The sequence below is a fragment of the Aplidium turbinatum genome, chromosome 10 (genome assembly GCF_918807975.1).
Source record: "Aplidium turbinatum chromosome 10, kaAplTurb1.1, whole genome shotgun sequence".
Lineage (NCBI taxonomy): Eukaryota > Metazoa > Chordata > Ascidiacea > Aplousobranchia > Polyclinidae > Aplidium > Aplidium turbinatum.
The window spans coordinates 18,218,454-18,225,273 of NC_137481.1; positions in this window are offsets into that span (position 1 = coordinate 18,218,454).

The window sequence follows — 6,820 nt, forward strand, 5'->3', positions numbered from 1 at the left end:
TCAGTTTCGGCAGAATTTTGTGTACAATTTGTCATCTTTTTCATCCTTTTCCTTAGTTTGAGTTTTTATAATTCGTCAGTAGCCTACGCATACTTTGTTTTATTTTATTCTGATTCTTTTGTTATGTTTTCTCGGCGAGTGTAGTAAGAATTGATAGCGATATTATTATTATTATTATTTTTTTTTTTTTATAGCGATAGACACGTGTTTTGCATCGTTTTTTTTCGCATCGGTATCATACCACTAATTCATGCCACAGAGTTCTCAACCGCTGCTTTGTCACTTAATTGAATCCTTATTCCTTACCTTTGTGGAAAGAAAACAACTAAACTAACTGTCGCTCTGTTGAGAAGGAGCGATCTTCCTGGTGTCAGCACAACCTGACTACTTGGTCACAGCGGTAAACCATAATCTCTTCGTGGGAAAATTGTAACATAAGATTCCCGGATCCGTTCGTCTGCATGTAATGACCGAAAAAGAAACACTCTTCTGAAACGTCTATTCAAAAAGTGTATTTCTGTAAAATTAGCCCGCGGCTATCGAAAATGGGGTGCAACGCGATACACCACTAAAAACCTGTCACTACAATCCAAACTACTTAGATAAAGACGGAATTTTCGTCCAGCTGACAAGCACTAAGCAAACAGTTAAATATGCTACCAACTTTCAAGCAACCATTTTACGAATGACCAGAATACATTGCAATATCTCAAACCCACGTACGCAGTTACTGTGACATCATAGTGAAACATTGTGAAGTAATTCTCAACAGGTGTGATACAAGTCTTACGAACGATGGTGCAATCTTGGCTCATTTTTAGGAAAAATTCCATGACGTAATACGCTAAAATTCAGTAGACCTGAACGGTTTTATATGACGTTTGATTTGGTGAACCATTGTCGGGATCGGGAACACTACTCACTATAGAAGAGCGAGCATCGTATTTCTTTTATGGTGAGGAATTCTGCTGTGCCTCATTGTAATGTCAAAAAATTGTGCAGATTGTTTATGTGTGTTTATTGTTTAGTTTATCGCTGACAATCGATCAGCTGCTATTGTCGTTTGTACGCTACATTTATCATTTAATGCATATTTTTCATGTGACTTGAATACACCCTGAAGCGAAGCTTTACTAATCAATTGGATGTGTGTTGCTGTATCTTATATGAAGAGACTTTTACAGACCAACGGCAGGTTTTGATAAGCTGGCTTTGTTTCTTCAAGAAAAGTAAGATTTCCATTAATTTTAGTCACACCTGCAATTTCCATTAATTTTAGTAGCCTATCTATAAAAACAAAACAATCATTTTACAAATGACTTCAAAGCACAGTTTTTCTCAGTGTTTTATGGGCTCTTTGTAAGGTCCGTAGTGTGGCCTAATGATGCAAAGTTGCCTTCAGAAGGCTAGGCCAGTAGTTGAAGAGGTTAATGGAAGTAATTAGCTTAATTACTGCAGCATGCCACGCATTATTGAACTGTGTTAAATGTTGGTGACAGTTTAGAAGTAGGGAAAGGGCGAGTGAGTTGATACGGAAGGTCAGTTGATACTACACCTTCACGATAAAATATAACTTTTCGGAAGAAAGTATTGCCAGCTAGCGATAATTCAAAAAAAGCCACTGTGAAAACACACTTAAATGGATTTTTCCGAAAGATTATGGTATAGTTTGAAAAAAACAAAATGTTTAGTCTGAGTAAATTTAATAAGTATTTGTTAACTTATTGAGAGTAGGCCAAAGCAAGCTCAGTGGCCGAGTCGTTATCACCTTACTGGTAGATCAGATTCCAGGTAGCGTCACACCTAGTCCCTACGTCACACCGAACACTTTAAAAATAATGTGGTGACATCGTAATTCTGATATAAAATTAAGCATAAATCCTGTCCCTGTCGCCATCTTTCGGTGAAGCGGTGGCCATGTGCTCCAACCAGTTGTTTTTTATATCAATATCTTGGACTGGATCGTCATGCTATTGTCTGATTATTTATCTATTTTTCTAACATGCCAAATTGGATTTCTTTATCACTTTTGTTATGGTTTAACGTGTAAAACATATACACGGTAACCCAAATTTATCATATTACTGTGACATGCCACTACTACTTCCCAGCTAGCGATGCCTGTCGTTTTTGCATTAATTCAACGTTTGCTAACGTTGGATCAGTGTGGAAGTGACGAGTTTAGCTGACTGGGGTTTAAAATTATCGCTTTATCAACGCAAGTTTTATCAAAGCACGCTTGATATCTTCAAGACATAACTTCCCTGGGTATAAATAATTTCCGAAAGATGATGATGTTGTTTTGCTAGTTTGTTTTATTTGTTTCGTCATTGTTTTCAGTGTCGTCAAGTTATAGCCTATCTATTTTGTGAGTCGTGCAAGGCCTATGGTGCGTTGCGCTTGAAATGGCTTTGCCCGTGGTAGGATTTCTTTGTGGGGTTTTCTTTGCCTGCCTTGCTCTTCTTGTTATGAGCTAAACGCATCAAGACGTGTTCCCCTTAAGACCATCAGCACTCTTGATAACGCACCATGGCCGATCTTCATAGCAACTGTCCATACAAATCTTAAATATATCAGCTAAAGCTATGTGGGCTAATAAAGCTATAGCCTAAATTTATTTGTTTTTTTTTGTTTATTAACATTTTCTTTTTTTTATTTTCTTATATCTTAAATTTTTCTGAAGGTGTTGCGACCGTGCCAAATTTTTTTTTCAACTCAATAACTTACTTCGGTCACAAGCACGTTTTTAACGTTCGCGTTTTGTCGCTTCTACCTTTTTCTCGACCTTTGCTATGTTGACGTGTATTGTTTTGATATGATGGTCAGAAATAAAAACAACTGAACTGAACTGAACTGATCTTAGCAATTATAGTGCGACAATGAATGAACCCTTACATTATTAGGCTATTAATGTTAGCAATGTGCAAAGCATCAACTTAGTTGATTCTACTGAACGTAGCCTACAACATGCTTAATAAGCTGTTCCAGTTATTTTACGTTCAGTGCTTGTGATAAGCATAGGCTAATGTTCATCCACAACCCAGGCTAACACAATCAAAAGAAAAAAAATTACTGCCCTCAAAAGCCATTATTGATTAATCGAAAAAGAAGCATTCTCCTTGTAGTGAACTAGCTCAGTAGCGCCCGACTTTCTACACGAAGAAACCTCAAGATTTAGCAGCGGTGGTTTGGCTCTCGGGGTGTGCGCTTGAGCAGCCTAACGCATTTCAGGACTGGTCTTCATTCAGCGGTAGGCTATACGTAGTGGTTGGAATAACTCACAAACAACAATAAAATGAAACTTCACTCCGACAATCTTGGTAACCAGCCTAACGTCAGGAGTTCAAAGCTTCTACAAGTATGCAAAATTTCCTGGAATAATGTATAAAAGATTAAAATCACCAACAACTTCGGCTAATTATAAAATTTCTTGTTTCTAGCATTAGGGTATTTGCAACATTCATTTGACGGCTCCCCTGAAATTTCTCGCTGGAGAGAAATTTTATCACGTTTGGAAACTACGGTTTTATAACATTCTTGTGGAATGACTGACCGTTCCTAATACATTTTAATTTTTGTTGCTTACAAATGACATTCTTTTTTATTGTTGAATAAATTTTAATAGCACTTTGCCTGGTGATTTTTTGAAACGTTTTTACCAATGCATATTTTGAACTGTAGGCCTATTGATTTTTCGATCTTTTAGTTTTGTTGGTACGGTAGGCTACTTAATTCGTGGTTTTTCTATTTTACTCTTTGCATGTTTGCGCCAGCAATCAAAAATACATTAAATTGAGTGCACCGAACAAGATGTATGGACAGTAGGGTCGCCTATGTGGAAAAGCTCCCCAAAACTATCAATGGTTTATTACCTCAAACTATCACCTTACACGAATCTAATTGTTTTTTTTTACCAAAAAAAAAGAACAACGCACAATTTAAAAACGTTCGCTTGTCTTTGCAACGGTTGTTCCACCAAACGCTGCATTTCTTTCTTGTGTTTGCACAAGGTAGGCTATGTGATCAAATTTTCAGAAAATTGATCACTAGGTTGCGTGCTGCTGTTTTCAATTATTATCAGTGAAAGTGCCGCAATCCGCATTTCTGCAACTGTGGTAAGCAGGGGGGTGTACCTTGGTCCTTAGCTTATGTAAAGTAGTTGACTCTATGAGTACGTTTACGCTAGTATACCATTTTGTGTTGTTCTATATGGTAATTGTGTTGTTACCGTTGACGAGTTCTATCAAAACCACCAAATTTGCAATCAGCAGTTGGTAAGTGGCAATTCTATTCAAAGTCAAACGTTTTTGCTTTGTTTTAAAAGGGTCACTTTGTTTGCATCTTCAGTGACAACAAGGTAAGATATAATAATGCAATAGTAGATGAGCATCACAATTTAATCATGAAAAAAATCCCATGTCAGCCTATATCGTCTTTAAATAAGCTGCTTTTCTAAGAATATGAATTTGAAATGCTTTTATGTCAAATGTTAGATTTTAGGAATGTACCGGTAGCCTTGACCCAAGGGTATCTGTGAAAGCATGCTTAGCAAGGCCTGTATTTCACTCATCCACAACCATAACACTAGATATCAATCAAACAATGCACTAATACAGAATTTGGCAAAAAATCCATACAAGTATTTGGACCAGTGGTGTGGTCAGAGGTTCCAAGCAATCTCAAAAAGTTATCTTTTTATGATTTCAAAAAACATAGCAAAGCATCAGCTTTGCAAAGTTATGATACTTGATAAGTGGGTCTTCATTTGGCCTTTGAAGCTCTTACATTCAACAATGTCTATTGTCATGGTGTCCAGTGTCCACTGATTTTCATGATTACTATTTGTTGGAAATTCTTGCATACAATTTTATGAAGCTCACAATTAATTGTAAGCTACTAATCGAAGTATTAGTCTTGTTTGTGCTTTCTTTTTTAATTGTAACCAATTTGGTTAAATTGTTGATTAGTTTCATAACTCAAATTATTCTTTCCAGGGTGGCAACTGACTAGTTGACCGTATGGTCGTTTCGTTGTCTCCCTATCAATAACAAAACCTAAACATTGTATTATATGTATTATTGTTTTATGTCACTTTTGTGTTTTGTTTTTTGATAAATAAACGATTGATTGATTGGTTTAGTGAATACCAGTGAAAAATAGAACAACCATTTTTTTGTAAATTTGTTGCAACCATGCCAAATTTTATTCAAATTTATATCATGTCTGTTTTGAGCACCACCAATAGCCTAGATGTCTTAATGTTATGCATTCTCTTTTATTGTTTTGCCAGACTCTTGAAATGCTATGGCATGTTTTGTTTTTTATTGTGACCATCAAAAATCAAACAAATTGAACTAAACGTCGTGCATTATCATGATTTGTGAAATAACCATACTATCAGATGCTATATTTTTGACTAAATCACATGTCAATTTGCTCATGATACAATGGCAAAGACTGCTTAACAGTATGTATTTCATCAAAGTAAACATTACCTTCATATAAATCTAAACCTTGTTTTCAAATTTCCATTATGTTGAATTTGGACTAAACAAGATTAAAAATCACATTTATTTGAGTAAATGTTTTGCCTTTTGATGGTGTTTTTTGGGCAACAGTGCAACTAAATTTTTATAATTAAAGGTGATTTAAAACTGTTTACTGATATGCAAACTGTTTCTAGTTCACTGTATAAACGAAATAGGTTGCACCTGAGCTAGTCTAATAACATAAACTGTGCAGTGTTTTAAGACTGCCGTAATTGTTCCAATAACTCCATCCTAAATGATGTACATCACTGATGGCTATTCTGTGTTATGATATATTGAATTGGTGACATATATAACATGCCTTTCAACATTGGTCCCTTGTTAGGGATGAGCAATTTGTAATTCTGAATTGATTCCAATCTTATGTAGGATTCAGTTTATGGCTTTCATCTTGATGTCACCCTCACATTGTTTAGCAATGATACACTTTGCATTGTGCGTAACAAATATGGTGTGCAAGTGTAAATGTGCTGATTAGTCTTGTCATTTTCAGAGTTTTCCCTTGTGGAATCGGTTAGTTTTGTTTCAGAATTATAAACATACGCATTTATATACTGGGAGATTATTGACATACTTTCACAAGCAGCTATTGCATTACCTTGGTGTAATTTTGCAAATTTTGGTTTAATTCTCTTGAGATGAACATGTGACAACAATGGTTGACAATTTTAAAACCTACCTGTGAAAGTGCAGTCTTTCACTTTTTTTCGATCGGATATTATTGTTTTATTTAAAGCAAACAGTGCGTAACGTCACTCCACATCTTTAAAGTTAGTATTTAATATTTTATAAACGAAATTTTGCAAATTAAAACTGCAATCAAAAGAGTATTACTCATGTATATATTTCCTCTAAAACTGAAATTTTTTCTCAAAAGTTATTGTACCAGGATGGGTTTTCAAATAAAGCCTGTAAGACAGAGTCAGTGTCACAGTTTTGGAACAGTAGGGGGCTAGGGGCATTTAAAACATTTATTTGTCACAGGCTGTAAAGTTCTTCATTGAAAAAGGCAGTTTGACAAGGACAGGTTGAAAAGTGTATTTGACATATTGGTAGACAGATTGAAAAATGGTTTTGGCACCATCAAAACAAATAAATTGACGTGACTTTTGTAAAAAAAAAAAATTTTGCCTCAAACATATATGTATACTATAGTAAAATTTTTACAAAATGACTTGTGTCAAATCCTGTACCTTTGTATAGACCTACAAAATCTAACCTCATTTTCTGAAATTGATATGTTTTGAGCAGTCGTCGTCGTCTGAGCTTCT